The 19,982-nt window shown below is 39.4% G+C and overlaps 2 long non-coding RNA genes across 3 annotated transcripts in view; both read left to right on the top strand.

Annotated features, from left to right (window-relative positions):
• The window catches only part of LOC132973218 (uncharacterized), a 360,126-nt gene that overhangs the window by 191,363 nt on the left and 148,781 nt on the right, over positions 1 to 19,982 (top strand). The gene's annotated exons all lie outside the window — the stretch shown is intronic.
• LOC132973611 (uncharacterized) lies at positions 958 to 2,273 on the top strand. The gene is made up of 3 exons (XR_009673023.1): positions 958 to 1,045; positions 1,092 to 1,336; positions 1,395 to 2,273. It is a non-coding gene; the product is annotated as an uncharacterized LOC132973611 (long non-coding RNA).

Genomic DNA, 19,982 nt, shown 5'->3' with positions numbered 1-19,982 from the left:
TGGTACGAGTATCACTGGTGGTACGCGGGATCCCTCGTGTGGGACTCTCTTGTGGTCTTGAGTCTCTTATATGGGACTCTCTGATTTGTTTGTTTTTTTAAATAAAGATGTACAAATCAAATGGTTGACAAGCAAAGGCAAGCAGAGGACGCAAATATGACAGTTACAATTTTTTGCATTTGTGGCTTCAAACAGGAAATATTAGAAAGTGAAGTGTGGCGTATACGTCAAGCAGCACAGCAACTGAAGTCAACGACATATGACTCGAGTCACATCCAGTGATTCGTTGATTCTTTTGGAGTGGCACAGAGAATGAGCTGTCAATAATAAATAACAGGAATGAAATGGCCCCAAACTGTGTATGTAGTTAAACAGACATGTGCTGTATTTCAATGTTGAACTTGGCCATAACGGTGATACTTGGAGAGCCAAATATTTTATGTGGTGGTACACATTGTGAAATGTTTGAGAGCCACTGAACTATAGACAATAAGTTTCACACACATTGTATGTGGCTCAGTTTTTGTGCGCAACACAGGCTTTAACTGTCTAATAGAAACGTTTTATTGGAACCACCTTCAAATCCAGGAAAGTGGTCTTTTTCAGTTTAAAATTTAACTCGTGCTGAATTCCCTCTCTGCCTCTTCTGTCCTTTATGCCTGCCAGAACATTTGGCTCGTAGGTCTCTCCCCTCGGGGATCCCCATGCCTGGATGAATCCAGGAGGAAGCTGAATTATATGGACAGTGAGGGTGTTCGAGGTAGGGACTGATAAATGTAGAGGAGCTGCTGTCTCACAGGGTTTCAGAGAGATAAAGCCCACGGGGGGAGGGGGGGGGGGGGGGGGGGGGGGGGAGTGAATGCCCAGGTTGCTCTGACAGGTGTCAAAGAGTGGCACTGAAGTTATAATACCACTGAGCACAGCTAAGGGGGGGGGGGGGGGGGGGGGGAACCATACAAGAGCATCATATCAAAGTGTGATGCTGTTTAGAACTACTTGCTGAGCCTTTATAGTGCATGTGTAAACTCTTTGCCATCTCTTTCGGGTTAGGTAAATACCAAAATGTCTTATCTCTTGCTCAAACATACAAGCACATCAACATGAACTAGTTTAAACTAACTGTTGACCAGAGGGAGAAAGATGGGTTTGTGCAGAAATGGCAAAGGGAGCTAAGAAGTATGACAGGTGATATTTATGTAGAATTCAAACAAGAGCACAAAGCTCATGTGAGGAGTTGTATCTGGTTATGAAACAGCCTGAGATTAATATTGATGTATTTACATGACCTACATAAGCAAACGAGACCACGAGGAATAAGATTGATTATTTCTATATTGTTATTTTTAATGCCTGTAACCACTGCCAGACCTGAGTAGCTGATCAGTGAACTGCAGGCGGAGAAACAAGTACGTGTTGCGTCTGTGTAATAGTTCTAAACATAGTGACTTTCTGATTGAAAGAAAGCCCTGAAATGTTCTAAATATTGCATTCTTACCCCAACATTGCTTTTTAGGTCAGAGTTTCTTAAAAGAAGCTAAATCACTTGGTATGAATGATCCGGTCTGCATCGTTGTATAGCCTAACTTCTGCGCCAGTTTCTCAATAAAGGGGCTGTGCTGACTGGCATCTTCTGAGGACAACACAGTATCTATGATGATACCAGCATTGCAAAAGAGAAATAACTAGGCTTTGCAATCAACAATTCATCTGAGCCCAGAATCACAGCTTTTAAAAAATATCCTCTCCTTTTACAAAATCCAACATTTGCTTCTCTGTCTTTTGCCTTCACTCAAGCAGCACAGGAGCTCTGAGGCTTTGATGAGATGTGTGAGCTAAAATGTCACAGGGATTAAGGGGGTTTGCCTCCTGCATCTTGTCAGATCAGTCCAACCCGCCTTCTGCTGTGCCTGAGCTCCTTCCTCCTCTACAAACAGGTGCGTAGGGGCACTTCTGTCTGCTCGCCTGTGCCCTATTGAATTTTCTTCAGGGGAAATAACATTCCTCCATGTTTACAGATGAGTGAACAGGGAATTGGGAAGTTATGGGGAGGAGAAGAGGAGGAATGAGTAGAAAATAAGAGTGGGGATGAAGATATATATTCAAGGGGAGTGTCAACAGGGAAGAAAAGATGATAGGGTTAAGATTTGTTTTTTCTTACCTTTGGATAACCAGGTATTTTCCTTTAAATTAGCTTGTAGTAATCTAACCCAATCGTAGTTATCTATGCCAGTTGTTTCTTAGGTGGAGGTCGCAAGACACTGATAAGGGGGTCACAAGATTTGCATATTTTACCAATTGTGGTAAAAATATATACAAAAAAGAAGTTCCATTTAAAATAAAACCATAGCCGTAAGTGATTTATAGCCTACTGAATTAATGTCATATGTCAAAATTCACTTGAATGTTAGTTTGCACACAACTGCAGCACTGTAGGTGTCTGTTGCTCTTTAAAAATAAAAACACACAGACACAGACATCACATGTTCCTGTTTCTCACATTCTGTAAGCCCACTCAGCACTACAGACTCTACATGTAGGTCACTTGTGTTCTGCTTGTGTTTTCCTACAATAAATTACTCCAATATAATGGTTTTTAGGCTGTTATTTTTTGTGTTTAATGCCAGTCTTTGGAAGGTCCTGGCTGTGCGCGACGTTTATACCTCCACGGACAGTGAGGGACCCCAGATCTGATCTAACTGTTATTCTACATTAAAATAAAGCTTACACCTCTACTCCAAGTCAATGCTAGTATTGTAATGTTTTTATTAGGACATATCTGTTCTGAACTCATATCTAGTTGAGTTTTAAGAGAAGTATTTTGACCAATTAGACTTAACTTCCTCAAAATATTGGACCATTTTCCCCACAGCATTGGGCCCACATTTTCCAATAGCCACCACTTTAAAAAAATTTAAAAAGTCAGAATAATCTTTAGCTTAATGATCCAGACTATTTTATACGATGGCAAGTAACCAACTGCATCTTTTTTTTGCAATCAATCATCAATCTTTATTGGTAAAGTGTATTTGTATAGTAATTCATAACAAATCTTATCTCAAGACACTTTACAAAAAGCAGAATTACATTTCCCTTAAAAGATTGTCATTCTACCTAATATTCAGAAAAGTGTCATGTTATAGCTTAATGGGAATGTTTAACTACTACCCTATCAGTAGCGTGTTACGTTTAAAAAGTTATGTTAAAAGTTTGACACTTTAAACATTTTAATCCAATCCAGCCCCCGAACCAGCATCCACACACACACACTCACACTCACACACACACACACACACACACACACACACACACACCAAACATACAGACACACTCTCAACTGCAGCTGTTTCTTCAGATTTGAAAATGAAACGTCTCCGGAGATGTGCAGTTCAAACAGAGGGTTAAGCATCACATTTTACAGCCGTTGCCGTGATAAACATGATTCTGCTGTGTTTTCCCCGACTGACTTTTCAAAAGAGTTACAATAAAAACCTAAACACACTTACCAGGCCAACTTGACCTTTGCACGGTATATCTGCAACTACTGAAATGATTGTTCCACTTCTATTATTGTGAATGGTTCAAGTGGATTATGCTGAAAATTCACTCTGCTGCCAGTGTTGTTGTTTTGTGTGTGAGAATGTAAAATACTGACTTCTTCTGTTTGAGATATAAGGTGTTTGATCTAAAGATAGTTCAACACAAAGTGCACAAGAAATGATCAAAGTAGGATATTTGTTGACAACATTTTGGCCTCTTCCCTAAAGAAGAGAATGTTTTCATCATGAAACCACAGACAAGAAAAATGATCAAAAGTCTGAGACCGAAAGTGACAGTTGCAGCATTACAGTCTACATATGCTTGGCATCTTTTTCAGATTCAATGCTGACATAAAAAGAAAACATGAGAAACAGCGGAATTCAACCGGCTCATTCATTGTGTTTTGTGTTTCGAGTATGAATGTGCGAAGAGAGAAATCTGGGTCATTTCTCCATCATTAGTATGCTTGCCAGGTGTAGCGCAAAGAGGATTAGAGGAAAGTAATGCCAACTGGGGCTCTCTATGTCTACCTCACCTTTCTCTATACCCGTCTCTCCCTCTCTCTCTCTCTCTCTCTCTCTCTAACCAAACAAGCACACTTTTAGTGCTCCCTGCTGTCACCTCAAACAGATATTCATGACAAGTAGACCAGACTTAATAAAACTTTCATGCATTACCGAGCACCAATGATGAGCTTGTTTCAAGCCCATTAAACAAGGAATATTTCCTACTCTTCATTTTGACATTATGTGTGCTCATAAAAGCCAGGGGAAACACATTTAGTCAACAGGTACCAAAGATGGCTGCTTGAAGTCTCCCCTCTGTGACTGCACCTCCCAAACATTGATTTTGAGGCGGAGTAGTGGGGTTCAACTAACTTGATGTGGTCAGATAAATCATGAAAATGCATCCCTTATATATGGGATAATTGTTTACTATGGGCTGCCTAATGTTAAGAGTCAAGCAAAATTATTTGAAAACGGGTCTGTGTAAGGTAACATTTGTATATCTGAGTTTAAATAATAATAGTTTATAATATGGCAATAATTTCTTAATACCTTGTAACTATGTAAGATTTTGATTTCCTTATTCCAAAGTGCAATACATAAAACGTGATATTACAGGAAGGCTACTTTACTTTCTTAAGTTATGGAGTACTCACAAGGATGCTCACGTGTCCACCAATAAAAGATTCACGGTGGATTCTGCAAAGACAAGTTAGTGACACATTAAACCTCTCTGAATAACACAAGGGGTATTTCCCAAAGCTATATGTCACCAACAAAGTTCAGGCTTAAGACGTTAAAACAGAAATGTCTTGTGAACTGTGACGACTCCATGAGAGGTTAAAACAGTCTGTGGAACTACATTTGAGATTCAGAAGAACTTTAGAAGTTATTTTGAATACGGTGTCACATTTTGAATGAATGAATGTACAGCAAGTCAATAAAATCAAAATCTTTCTGCTTATTATCAGAAAGACTGAGCACTAACCACTGGATTCAAGATTCCAGAAAACATTCTGAACTCTCAGGTGAATCACTTCTAAGCTCCACTGCAGCCCCAATTCTTGCTTTGCATGCAGCCTCTATTGATAAGGCTGTGTGATTATTTAAAAAAATAAATCATACATTGTTGTACTCTCAACATCATTGAATTGTTTTTTTTTTGGATTTAAATAAAGGTTGAAGGACTCCAATACAAAATATAAATGTTTCTAGTTTTAATGTGTGCCTATAATCAGACAAAAAATTAAATAATAGGGAAATAAAGTGAACAAAATTTAAATATTGATGAACCCCCACAAGAAATTTAATTCATCAGGTATAATTCAAAAATATTGCATCCGTTTAATGACATGGCATCCTCTAGCCCCATGTGCCTCCACCCCTGTGATGTTTGGCAAACATCACAACAGAAGCATTCTCTCTTGTAAGAGTTTAACATATGGTTATGACATTAAATAAATAAAATAATTAGCCTCACCTTTCCGTGGCTTTACATCGGGTTGTTCATATTCAGCTCGATGCTATAATGGAAGTAGCTTTCTGGAAGTATGAAAATTTTTCTTCCTGTTAGCATCATTAGCACATCAACAAATAGCATTTCTTCAGCAGACTCTCTTATTGGACCTGCCATGTTCTTCATTTTCTTTTCACATGGCTGCATTTGGGGATAAGGGTTCCAGTATGTTAAATATCAGTTATTTTGTATGTATTTATCCCCTTTGTGTGCTACTTGGTTTGGTCCACTGGTTTAAATACCCACCACAGTTTGTTCTGTTTGTTGGATTTAGGTCTTGTTTAGTTAACATTACTCTTCTGCAGAGTTATGTCAGAAATCAAACTCTTTAATTATCCACACCAAAACATCAGCCAGATTGAAAGTTCCCTCGGTCCTCTCTCCGCTAACATCACACCCATTGCAAGAAATTTAGGAGTCATTTTTGATTCAGACCTCACCTTCAACCAACACATCAAGAAAGTCGTCCTGTCCTGTTTCATCCACATCAGATCCATTTCAAAAATTAAATCAATTCTCTCACCTGCTGACCTGGAAAAACTAATTCATCATTAATCTTTTCTCGTCTGGACTATTGCAACTCCCTTCTCTCTGGTATAACTCATAGTTCACTTTCCCGCCTCCAACTGGTCCAGAATGCAGCAGCTAGGCTAGGCTAGCCTGTCACTTTTAGAATTGATTTTAAGATCTTACTGATCACTTTTAAAGCTCGTCTTGGCCTTGCCCCGAGTTACATTTGTGAATTTTGACCCCCTACCAACCTTCTCGTGACCTCAGATCCTCAGGCAGTGCCCTTCTGGTTGTTCCAAAGTCGAGGCTCAAATCGAAAGGAGACCGAGCCTTTGCGATCAGAGCCCCTCGACTTTGGAGCAACCTGCCTGAGGAGATAAGGCGGGCAGAGTCAGTGGCATCTTTTAAATCACTTCTTAAAACTCACTTTTATAGACTTGCTTTTATGTGATTTCTCCTTTAAAGATCTATCCCTTCCTTTTATTAATTTTATTGCTTTAAACCTTTTCATCTTTCTCTTCTTTAAATGTTTTAGAACTTATATGTATGCCTTCCTGTATTCATTTTACTGCTCTTAGTCTTTTTAAATTCCTACTCCTTTTATCGTTTAACTCTTCAGCTCTCTGTTGCTTTATTCATTTAACCAATGTCCCGTTTATCTCGTCTTTTTATCTTCATTCTGTGTTTACAGCCTGTGATGTGATGTCGTCCCACTCTCCCTCAATTTTAATTTTGTTCTCTCCTGATTGATTTTAAACTAATTTTCCTTCACTGTACTGAACTGCCTCTCCATACCTGCCTGTTGACTCCATATTATTCCTGTTATTTGCATTTTTACAATTTTGGCCTCTCTGTTGATCTCTGTTCTGTTGTTGTTTTGCTGTATTTGCTCTTTCTGTCACAGCACTTTGTAAACATTTGTTTTTAAAGGTGCTATATAAATAAAGATATTATTATTATTATTATTATTATTATTATGTGTTGACCGCCTTTAAAGGCCCCAATACTAGTAATAAGTGTATTTTGTTAATCACTTTTCTTATATATATAAAGCCTGATTTCTGAACATTAAACCTTTGTTCCTTTAGTCATGACTGCTTGGTCCATAACACTAGCATTAGCAGGCTAATTTGCTATAACAAATGAAGAATGTAATTGGGAGAGAAACTGGGCAAACAACATTGACAAAGCTGCTTAATATAGCAGACCACTGGAATAATCCTCTATTGGCCTATGTCATAATGTCATATTAATCCTTTTTTTTCTAAGTGTTATTTATTTGATTATAATTTAGGCCTATTTTTCAGTCATATAATTCCGAACGTGTAGCTCCACATGTTTGACAGTTCATGTGAATCTATGTTTGCACAAGTTATTAAAGATAGGTTGCAACATCATGAAGGACAATGAAGTTATACGAGTTCACACAAAAGTTCTCAGAGCAACAGAGAATAATACTCCATTTATTGAACTGTTGCATTATTGAAATTATAAATAATAAACCAATTAGAGATAAACAATTCAGAAGCTGCTAGAAACTCTCACATAGCCTACTCTTTGGAGAATATCAATGTTTTCAAGTTCAAGTATGAACAGCCCAAAGTGTGAGCAGAAAACAATCCAACCTTTGGGAAAACTGGCATGATGCATTGGTCCAACTTAAGCCTTACTTGCCCAGGGAAAAGACCCAAAAGGTGTTTAAACAGAAAGCTATACAGCATTGGTTCATCCACCAAAAAGGAAGCAGTTGAGACCAGCTGAGAGGGAAACATTGTCTGGATTAATAACCTCATAAAATGAGATATTTGGACTGGAAGCAGGTGAACCAGAAGCCTGGGGCGCTGAGTCCCAAATCTGTGACGAAGTGAAAGCTTTCTGTGACAAGAAAGTTTGGTTTGCTGTGTGTCTTGAAAGTATTACATAAATACTCCTTTTGCAACTTTTGGCAATGTATGCTGTGAGAAAAAGAGAGAGGACACTAATCCAAGAAGTGAGGGGGGTAAAGAGGAGATGTTCAGCAGCCTGTTCTGCTGTGTAGCTTTGAGGTACTTGCTAATTCTATACACTGAAGGGTTCTAATTGTAGAAAGCAATTGCTGTGGCTGCTTAAAAACAACTTCCTTTGGTAGGTATCAAAGCTTACAAAACTAATTAAGTGACTTACTCCAACATGTAATGAATTTGCTGCTGGAGGAAAAATGTACATATTCCAATTAGAGTCTAATCTTGTTGTTTAATTGTTCCTCCGGCTTGTAAAGTCACGTCTCCATGCTATAACCAGGCTGCTGAAATCCATACTTTGGTACTCACGGGCAAATTTAAACATGAACATGCGCTCTGAGATTAATGTGAGGATATATGAGCGTTGAAATTTAACAAGTATGTACAGTGAGTGACATTTCTAATTAAAGAAAGGCTTAACACTTGGTTTACTTGAGGTAGTTTAACAAATATCATGGGACTAAGTTCCTTCCGTCAGTGGTATAGTGGTATGGGTGAGTTTGCGACATCAAAGAGAGATGCACATTAACCTTGTTACACACACGGTGAATGAAAGAAATGTGGATTGGGCATGAGCGAGAATTCTCAATTCAAAGCAAGAGAGGGAGAGCCCAGTTCATCAGTGGTGCACGCTCAGTGCTTTATCTCACAAGGCAGGTGTGTGGATTACCTTTATTAATTGGATCTTTCTATGAGCATGGCAAGGGCAAAGTACTATTGCAGTCATTGTTGAAAAAGAGGATGATGAAGGAATGAAAGGGCAGGGCTCAAGAAGAGGAAGGTGAGTTGCAATGATTTTTAGTGCGTGCTACTGAAAAAGAAAACCCAATTACCACCGAGACAAAGCAAAGAGGCGTGTTCAACACTTGTGCTTTCAATGACACACACGCATACAAACACATGCTCAACAAACACAAGCTTACATCTGCCCTGGACTTTCTCAATGTGTAGGATATTAACTCTGAATTTCGGGGGGAAAGTTGTCTTCTGTCATTCTAGTTCCTCTTATCATCGGCAGGCCATTTATCAGGACCGAACGCCAAGTCCAAGTAAAGTTAGGTGTCAAATGAGAATTGTCTGCCACTTTTAGAACCATCATTTTGCATCTCTATTTGTGTCTGGCAAAACCAGGCACATAAGAGTACAGGCATGACATCATAATTATGGTGGCAGAGCTCATCCACACCACTGGGGGGAAGGATGGAGTAGACGGAGCAGCAGATAAGACAGATGTTGAAGATGCAAATGTCCTCCAACTCTTCAGACTTCACCTCATCCCTGAGCTCCACCGAGCGGAGGAAAGTCCCCGCGAGCTTGTCAAAGAACATGTGATGTGATGCGATACACTTTAGGGATATTTGCTTTACAGCCAAAGGTTGCACACATCTACCTCTCTTATCACAGTCTGATACTTCAGTGCAACAAAAATTGTTTAAGTGTGTGAACTTAAAGGGAAGCAGGAGCTTTAGGAAAAAAAAAACAGAAAAAAATGATTGTTAACACGTCCTGGCTAACTAACGTCTGCGATGTGTCGGACACAATGAAGAGATTTTTGGTAACTAAAAAAAAAAGAAAGAGAGAGAGACTCTTGACTGAGCATGACTTTGTGCTATTTTGAGTTCCCACATCTCTCCCCTTCACCTCCACTTACCTGTTTGAGTGTGGGTCTTCACATTGACCAAGATCAAAAGAAAGTACTGGCTGCAGGTGGAGGATGATCTACAGTCTGTCTTGCATCAACAGTTTTCAACATTGAGCAAACTCAATGTTCCCATTAAAATAAAGGTGAGCAAATCAAGAAGGCAAAATTTTAAATGTGCTTACTGCTGGAGGCAGATATGAAAAAGGATTTCTGCATGATGACGAGACTGTAATATTAAAGAAGGGGTTTGCACAGTAATGATTCAGTTTGGTGTTCTGTAGTGTTCAAAAATTATTTGACTTGAAAAATGGAACAAATTGGCCTTACAATTCCCGTTCAGTTTAGTTAATGGATTGTGGAGAACTAATAGAGGTGTAGTTACATTTTAAGTGTGAATGTTAAAAAGGAGAATGAGGAAGTGTGTGTGTGTTCGGGCGGGTTGCTGTTTTTTATGTTCTTATTACCAGTGAGACTTACTTTCCCCAGACTTTGGAAACCTTTACGTCCTAATGACAAATAATAAACTGCAAGGACTTTCTCAAATCATTATGATGTATAATGTCCTTTATCCCTCCTGCCGGCAATGTGGGGTTCAGCGAAGACCTCATCTGTGGTGGAGTCTTTCAGCCAGGTACAGCAGTTCCCCCAAGAAGCCTGAGGGAGAATCTGTCCCAGATTTCGAGGGGAGCCGACTCCTATTACTGCCCATAAGGGTGAGGAAAACTGCAGCTTTTATCCAACAGCACCTTGAGTATTCAAGATGCACCTATTGCGTCCCCTTATATCTCTTCTCACATTGCATTACAAACAACTGTGGGCCCTTGAGACTATAAGTAAACTCCATACAAGCTCATTTTAGAGTCTCCCCTACAGTTTTCTTAGAAACTCCAGATGACACAAGGGAAGTAAAAGTTTGCTTCTATGAGGACACTTCAGAAAGCTGTTTGCCTCTCCAGGATACTGCAAATCTACTCTGATCAAGTCCTTCTGGAAAAAGAGCTCAAAGATACTGTGATGGAGTTTGTGTGACGCTGCGGTGACCTCCACAGGAGGAAACCACTGCTGCATCTGTTGAATATTAAAGCCTGATCTGCATAAAATGTAGGTGCTTTAGTCTCTACCTGTGAATCATAGATTAAGAGGCTTGTAGAAAACCATCTTTCACATTATAAAGAAAGCTGCAGAGGAGCTACAGTATAGCATTAGCATTCATTGGAAGATCTTAAACTCAACAGAAAAGTAAACAAAAAGGCCTTATACCATATAGATTAATTATTCATTCTGACTGCAATATCTCATATGATTTCATGTCAAATTTGTTGAAAATGATTAATGATGTAGGCCACTGGAGTTACCCCCGATCTCAAAGATAGAGGGCAATTCTGTGTTTGAGGACAATGTGAAAGTGAACTCCCTCACAGTGTCAACTGAGATGAAGACAGCAGCTTCCAACCGTCTGATAGCTTAAACTAGCATTAAATGACTTTCAGCCAATAATTGCTTTACTGTATGGCTTGTATGTTCATTTTTTGGCCCATTGCATCACCCAGGGTAGCCTCTGTTCATCTGTTTATCGTGAGTCTCAGTTCAACATAACATTTACACAGAGGCTTAACTCTGGCTTACTTATGCTGTGAGGCGGGAAAAAAAACAGATTTTCTTATGATTTACTTGACAATAGCAGGTCTCGAGTTTTCTGAAGTAATAAAATCATGATGCAAATTTGTAAAAAGTACAAATGCATCGTCACGTCAATCCTGAACAGGAGAATATAACGACTTTTAAATTGTTTGTTGAATGGAGGTCGAACTAATCATTTCCAGTGTGTTTCAGGTATAGTCAGGAAATATACAACGCTGATTAGATTTAGAAACAAAGAGTTAAGCAGATTTAAATTTTTGATCTATATTTGATTGTTAGCTACATTTTTATCCAAATATCTTTTTATATATACAAATAAATCACTGGCAGATTACCAACTGTAAATAATAGTAGATGTAGCCTGAGTAACACCACCCATCTGTTAATACAGGGGGCTTTTGAAGCCGTTGTGTCCACCATTCTGAAAATGATGTCTTAAGCTAAATTTCAGTCAACCTAACCACAGGCAAAGAGCTGGATCTGAGTCGGCTTTAAAGCCTCTGGACAAACTGTTCAACCGCACCTGCCCGTCAATCAGGTCAGCTACGCGCTTAACTATGCATGACTCTTAATCTTCATAAAATCAAAATCCATTAATTTCTGGGTCCTCTGGAACCAGCCTCAAGTGGACACTCAACACAGGGTACTGTATACAGACAATCAAGGGAAAATGAGACACAGGTTAATACATTTAGGATGGGATTGATGGACAAAGCAGAGAACACAGGGAATCTGGAAGAAAGAGAAAGGGTGACAAACATATGGATATCAGTAATATGACCTTGGGTAGCTTGACGGAGCGTGTTAGAAACCACTGTACGTAAAACACTGAACTATCCCTTTTAAATGTGCACCTAACCATCACAGTCTGCTGCAGAGGGCAGCAGCTCTCTAGTGCCTACTTTTGAAGCTGAGGGCCCATCTTGGCACTGTCAACTCAGACACCACACCATGCATCATGAAGAAAAGTAGCAAGAGAGAAAAAAAAAACTCTCTGATCCTTTTATCTATAACCACTCCGGAGTGGATTTAGCGCCTTCTCTGTACCAGCCCGGGAGCTTAAGTGAAGCTTAAATAGCTATTATAAAGCAATTAACTTGTGGGTGCTGACATATGCATCTTCCCTTGCCATCTGTTTCTCTGGTGAGGAGTGACTGTTAAGTTGCAGGGCTCAATGTTAACTGGGTATTTCCCAGAATACCACTGCCTCCTACTGTTCCACAGGAGTACTGCAGAGGTATTTCAAACGATTTCATGACAGTTTGAAAGTTTTAATGTCTTAGTTACCTGCAAAAAAATAGTAAAACTTCAGATAGAAATCTCAAGTGTTTCAAATCAAAGTGCATTTCATCCGACATGCTTGGAGAAGCCTACTACTCTGCATCCCTAGTTGTTATGGAAAATGAGCCTAAAGGCATTTTATATGATAAGCCTTTCTTTCTTTCTTTCTTTCTTTCTTTCTTTGTTATCATCTTTATTTAGAGCCTTTCAATCCTTACAGGCTGTTTTTCTTTTCTCATGGATTCGGGTGCGGCCACTGTGTCTTTGAAATTCATTGGACTTTTGAAAAGAGGCTAAAAAAAAAAAAAAAAGAAACAGAAGCTTTTTGTCTTATATTAGCTGTGACTCTTCCAAAACCTGTCAAGGTGTCATGGAGCTATCTTTAATCCACCCACATATCCGTTTTTGTTTTTTTCATGCATCCAGAAATACCTATAGAAGGAGATCTTAAGAGCTTTATTAAGTTAGAGTGTTGCTGCAGGAGCAAAGGAAAATGCTTTTGTGCTCTCATCACACATGTGCACACATTGTCAGGGTTGTGAACATGATTCTGTCTTAAACCTTTTTGCTGTGCATGTTAGCACACTCCTTCTCTTCTTGTTAAGCAGCGTGGAGAAAGGATAGAGAAGATGCCTCCCACAGAGGACGAGATGTTAGAGATTCTGGCTGGAGCTGACAACAAGGACTACAGGAAGATCTGTACTGAGTGCGGAGGCATCCTCACGAAGGTGAAGACGATGATGAAGAGAGGGCTTGTGGGCGGGCCTGTCACACAGAGAGCTATTGATGTATCACAGGATTTTAAGGGAAGAACATCTTTGATTGTGATATGGAAAACAGCTTTAAATAGAATATAGGAAAAGTGGGGGGAAAACTTTTATGTCGCACAGCGCAGCCATAGCAACCAAGGTATGTCACATAGCAACACTGAAGTAAGTTTTCTTTTTGGTTGATTCCAAATCTGTGAATACATTTTGGATAAGTGGAGCATTTCCATCAGGGGTCATCAACTACATTTGTACAAGGGCCAGCTTTTTTCTCGACAGACACTGTGGGGGCTGGACTTTAAAATATGCTTGCACATAAGCCTGACAGCTGTAAAAACCTGATGTGAAGATGTTGGTGTCAGAGGGGAACTGTAATTTCTCCCATTATCCTAATGTGAGTAATACATTTTAATTTTTGCTTAATCGACAAATCGAGATCATTTATATTCTGGGGGCTGGATGGGAAGCTTTGAGGGACCGGATGTGACCCTTGGGCCGTCAGTTGATGATAAATCCATTACATGATGATTTATGTGCTAAAGCAAATTAAGGACACCAAGGTCTTGGATCTGTAGGAGTCAAACATCAGGATGCAGTCGTTTTTGGGGAATCTTTCACTTGTGATTGTATTTTTGTTTCCATTACATAAAAGCACTTGCCACTTCTCCCTTCATCTGGAGATTCTGTTTTTGATTCACAGCGTGGAACTGCTGCAGATCCAGTACTCTCATGGGATATATGAAGTGGAACAGATGGGAACCAAGCACATGCTGCACATTTCTAGATAGAGCCTCAGTGACATGGGGACCTACAGTCTGCAGGTCGCAGACAAGAGGCTGTCAGCCAGTCTTCATTTCATAGACAAGTGAAAGATGGGACTCAGATCCTTTTTACTGCTCATAACTCAGAGACACATGTACCATCAATTACTGCTGAATCTTTTCTCATTTCCTGTTTATTTGACTCTTTTAATCCTCTACTGTTACTGTCTGTTCTTCAGTCTCACTCACATCTGTAATTTCATGTACAGCACATACAGTACAGTTGAAAGAATGGATGTATTTTTCTACAGTCCGGTGCTTTCTTCGTCACATTTCTCTGAGTATCCACATAGAAAAACAATTCAATTGTGAAATGTCTTTTGTCACCTACAGGTGCTGAATCCTTTCCAGTAAGGTGTTTACATGACCTAGTCCAACTGTAATTAGAGAGCCCATTTGTCTTTCATATCTCTCTCAGATAAACCTCCAAAATCCCTGTCTGACTTCAAGCCAAAGGAAGTTGAAGTACTGTGAACAACGAGGGCATTATTGTTCATTAGGTGAAAAGGACCGCAACTAGGAATGATGCAGAACACATAAAAAGTCCAAATCCAAAAAGCAAATGAATAAATTTATCACATAAAAACGCCAAAACAAATGCATTTACAACAAAAGCTATGCTGCAAAAACATAAATGCTTTTTGCAGCATAGCTTTTCTTTAGCAGCACATATCGGTTGTTGTGTTTATTCTTTTTTTTAAACTTTTGAATTTGTTGTTAAATTTACTTCCCTTGAATCTGCAGCAGGCTTTCTGTAAACTTTAACATCAGCATATTTAATTATAGCTTGGTCAAGATTTCTGAATTTAAACTAATAGGAGGAAGAGTTTTTTGACATCACCGGAACTCAGATGATGAAAGCACATAAATGTATTATGACATCAACACTCTCCTAAAACATAACTCAAAGGAAAAAACTATGACTGCAAAGAAGTACTTTCTTTTGTGTCTCTGCTAAGGATGTCCTGATCTACAGCTTGAAGACAAAGGATGTGAAAGTTTGAGACGCTGGGGACAACACCAAAAACATTGGAGGTCTCACTGCCAACGTTCTGCTTTCACTGAACATCAGGACAAGTATGTCACATCCTGCACCCTGTGTACTTTCATTTTGTGCTTCTTTGTTATGCTTTGTTCCCCCCTGAAGTAACTGTGTCTTCCTGTTTCAGCGGAGCAAGCATTTATGATGAAACAAACTTCCCCCTTCGGACTCGATGAAGCTGAGCAGTCACTTCCTCTTTTTTTTCCTCCTTTCCCTGAGATTAGAGGGTTTGATTTTTATACCGCTATATGCTAAAAAACATCATCTTCCCTCCATTGTATAAATTCAGATGTATAGGTATAGCATAATAAATCCTTCCCTTATATTGCTTAGTTGATAGTAATCCAAACAAATCCCTCATCCTCACAATAAGCTCATTTATTGGGACTCTATCTAACAAGATGCTTACTTGCCCGAGGTTTAAGCTGGGGCATGTAAATATCTTCACAAGGACACGTGGCTGTCCTCTGGGGAGGCAGGAACAGAAGCAGAGTCACTAAGGTTGTGTTAATTACAGTTTCCTGTAAGTAGGCTATATCTTTGTTCTTCTTTTACTGTATTTGACAAAGGTCTACTGGATGTTTTTTATTACAAAGTATATGAGTGGATATTCCTGCTATGCTATGTGTCTTTGAAGTACACAGAAAAACAGGCAAGCCTGCTGTTAAAGGCCAAATGAACCCTAAAGTGTCTCTCTTCTTTTAATTTTTAATCTTTTAAAGTCTATTTTACTTTTATTAGGTTTACCAGCCACTTAAAGAACGTCCGTGTGCAGGGGAGAGAAAAGTTGGAGGACTTTTTTCAGCATAAGCAAATCTCTTGTGTATATTGGACACACTACTAACTGATGAACACAACCCTTACTGTAGCTCATCCATCCAGTGGACAAATAAGTGTAAGTGTTCTATTGACTTTAATGGTTGAAAAACCGAGATGTCTGGAGGATAACCAGTAGTGTAGTCCACGGTATACGCAGGTATATGGAGTATACCCACTTAGTTTTCAGTCTCCAGGGTATACCCACTTCTAAATCATCATTGATTGATTGACAATATTCAGTAGTATGCTGCAGTTATTTTCCTAGGATGGTGAAGGGATTACCCTCCCTACTCTGTCTTTAATTGGCTATACCACACACTAACATATGTATGCAAGTCACTGTTTGTAACAGAGGCCGTGCATCCTCTGCTGGACGGACCACTTAAAAAAACATTTAGGGAAAAATTCAGAGTATACCCACTTCTTCAGGCACCACTACACAACTGATGATAACCATGAAGTAGTACAGACATTCACGTCAGACTCTAGATGAATTAAAACTTTTATTTCACTTCATTTTGGCTATTACCAGGTTTACATGGTATCAGTTTCCCAATACTTGTGATTCTGACCAAATATTTGCACTCTTTCAATAGTATGTGTACAAAGAAGCCTCACATAGACAAAACACGATCAATGATCTGCATGACCACCTCTCAACTAACCATTTAAATCAAATGTCTTGCAGCATTTTTAAAATCTCCATTATAGGCATTTTTCTCACACTTAGGAGGCTGAGATTGAAGCTGTTCAAAATATTTTGTGTGCTTTGTCTCTTTATATTTAAATATGCTATCTGAAATTGATGATGATGATGATGATGACGATATTTAGGTATTATTTAGGATGGTTTGATGCTTATTATTAGAACTCTTAAGAACAGATGCTGGTGTTGTTGTTGATGATGATATATTATATATAGCTCAACTTTAATTTCACTGCATGCTTTGGCTCTGTGCTGCCTGTCAGCACCTGTGTGTCTGATTGGACATAAAGCTGTTTTATTGCACTTGACATTGTTTCCTCCTCTCTGGATCCTTGCTTGTGTTGTACTAACTCTTTGATGTATGTCGCTTTGGACAACAGCTTCTACTCAGTGATTTGTGGAACTGTAGAAATGGGGCAGAGAGTTTCAGGAAGAAGCTGTATGCTATGGTCGTGGACACCGACTCATATTTAAGTCTACACGGTGAATTTTCTGATATTACCACTAGGAGCCGCCAAAGTTAGACATTTTCTATTCCTTTACAAATAGTGTGCTAAGAATTGTTTTGAAACCAAAATGACATTTAAAAAAGTTCTGACATCTACGTCCAAAACCAACAGGCCTACAGATAAATTGCAAATAAAATGAAAGTTGATCTTAAGCCACCTCCAGAGATCTCCTACTGGTACAAAGATGGATTATAGGTGATGAAGGATGAGAGAATGATGGCAGAGAAGACAGCCTAGAGCACGTTGCTGGTGCTTAGCTGATGGAAGATATTTATCGATGTTTTAACGCAAACTAAACTTCTGATACCAAATATTTTCTCTCTGATCGTCAGTTTGCTAGATGTTGATGGGAAAGGAGAGTACTTAAGCTGTCTGGGAAATGTATAATGCTGAAGTGGAAGGCTTTGCAGGACAATGGGGTGACTTGCTTTGTGATTAAACATCATGTGGCAGGTAAGAAGTCCTGTCCAAGGTAGATGAAGTAGATCTCAGTATCACAATCTATGGCAATGACAACGGGGAGGAGAGTGTAGTGGCCGTGTTCACCGGTAAAGATCTCTTTCCAAATTCTGGTATCAAACTGTTCTATTCCCATCATTTTACCTCTTCCTCTGACTTTGGTAATGCATCAAATGACCACAAGAGGTCAGACTTGCTCACATCCTTGTGTCGACACACTACTCCAGGAGCAAATATTTGGGGTTGTTGGGAGGATTTTGACTCATTAGTCAGCTCACTAAGCCAGAGAGATTGTCCTCAACTCCCTTTGCTACCAATGTTTGTTTTTTCCTTGTGAAGGAATTTGACTAATTTAGCAGGGTTCTTGTGTGTCTCTGTGTTTGCTGTTTACGGTCAAATGAATGGAGTTGGAGTCTGCAGATAAAATCCACAACAGAAGTCCAGTAATGTTACAGTTAACTTTGACCTACAGTATATCCTTACAGCTCCTTTGAAGAAACAGTTCTAGAGTTTGGGGCTGGTTTGAGGACAGTGCCGAGCACACTGCTGACTATACAACTACTGGAATCAAAATCCTACTTCCCCTTGAGCCGTCCCGGTAGTGTTTGCAAACCTGAACAGCATCAGTGTTAAAGGTCAACTGCTCTTAACGTATGTCATACTTTTCTCACTTTTGTTGTCCTGGTATATTAGACTGGATTATCAAAAACAGAAATGCACACATGCCTCTGAATACATATCAAAATTGAAATGATTTCAACTTCAAACTTGCCTCTGTGCAGAAATCATAAGGACAGATGACACATATTTTTGTTCAACTGGTTATATCATTTGAAATGATACAGTGAGGGCTACGTGCTGACTTTGCAAACACACAGTATTAAACTTCCCTTGTTGAGATGTGTAGCAGCTGTCACCTTTGTAACCAGTTAAAAGATGGGGGTCTCACAACGTTGGACTGAGAATGAGGAAGAAGATATGCCCACACACTTGCTCAAATAAAAACCTTTTGTGGCAAGTCTGTGGGCATGTCATCTTCCTCATTCTGCTGTTTTTACTGCCCTGCACTTGATTGTGTATAACTGCACTACTTTTATAAGCATCGCAATGTTAGACAGCAGAGCATTGTCTTAATAAATGTTTAGTTGCTAATTCTTTAAATTCTGTGATCGTTTAGAACTCACAGATGTCAGGAGACACATTTTTAATCCCATGCTGAGGCTTTTTTCCAGACCTGAACTGCAGACTTTTACACTGATGGTTTGAAGGGCTTTTTGGCATTCACTCTGATCCTCAACAAACAGCTTTGAAGGCCATGCTGAGTTGGATTTCAGCCAGGTGATCAGCATGACGAGTCAGGTGTTAAAAATAGTTCCCACTCTATATGTTTAGGATCACTGTCTAAATTCATTGTTAGAAATGTGTTGTCGATGTATAAAGTCGGACACTTCAAGTTCTTTTAAGCAAGTGGTGCAGTGTAAACACTCAAAGCAAAGTGTCCTTATACTTTCTGACAGCACTGTGTGACGGCTTCCCCTCGGGTTAAAGTGGCCTGACAGCCCTTGTAAAGACATCGCCTCTGAGAGAACGAGCGTGGTCTGGTGGGGCTGCAGAATAGTCAGCATGACCCCGCTCCAAGCAGACGTCACCGTGCTGCCTCTCACAAACTTCATTTCTATGGAGCCATCAGGGTACAAGCAGTGTCAGGTTACCAGGTTTTAAACTGACGTCACTGGAACCTTCCGGCTCCGCTCTGCTTTAGTCAAGTCACAATAAGTGGGAAGTAGTTTGAATCGGAGGCCTGAATAATCAATCTAGGTGTTTGACAGGAACCAAAGGCTGCTGCACCAAAAAGGAAACTTAAGGAAAGCTTCTCTGTTTCATCACAATTTCTTTTCATGAATAAATCCACAGAAAACAAACAGGATGACAACCTGTTCCGCTGTTCTACAATGAACAAAAAAAAAAACATGAATGGAGCAATATTTTGTGTAATGAGATAACTGGAAAGTCCTTCACATTTATTCAGAGATTCAGCGCAATTTATTTTATTGTTTGGAATTCTCCCCAAGCCTGTTTGTGTAAAAGTTGTGATAGATTTTGCTTCATTTTCTTCGAAGACTGGAGTTCTTTGGTGGTGAGACCTTGGCTGTGAATGAATGAGATGCATTTGGAGAGAACTGGCACGACTCTCCTGCAGGAATACAGATGTAATGTGTGTGTGTA

This window comes from Labrus mixtus, chromosome 4, assembly GCF_963584025.1.
Source record: "Labrus mixtus chromosome 4, fLabMix1.1, whole genome shotgun sequence".
In the NCBI taxonomy this organism is placed as follows: domain Eukaryota; kingdom Metazoa; phylum Chordata; class Actinopteri; order Labriformes; family Labridae; genus Labrus; species Labrus mixtus.
Note: the sequence above shows the minus strand (reverse complement) of the source record. Positions and strands in the feature narration are given on the sequence as shown.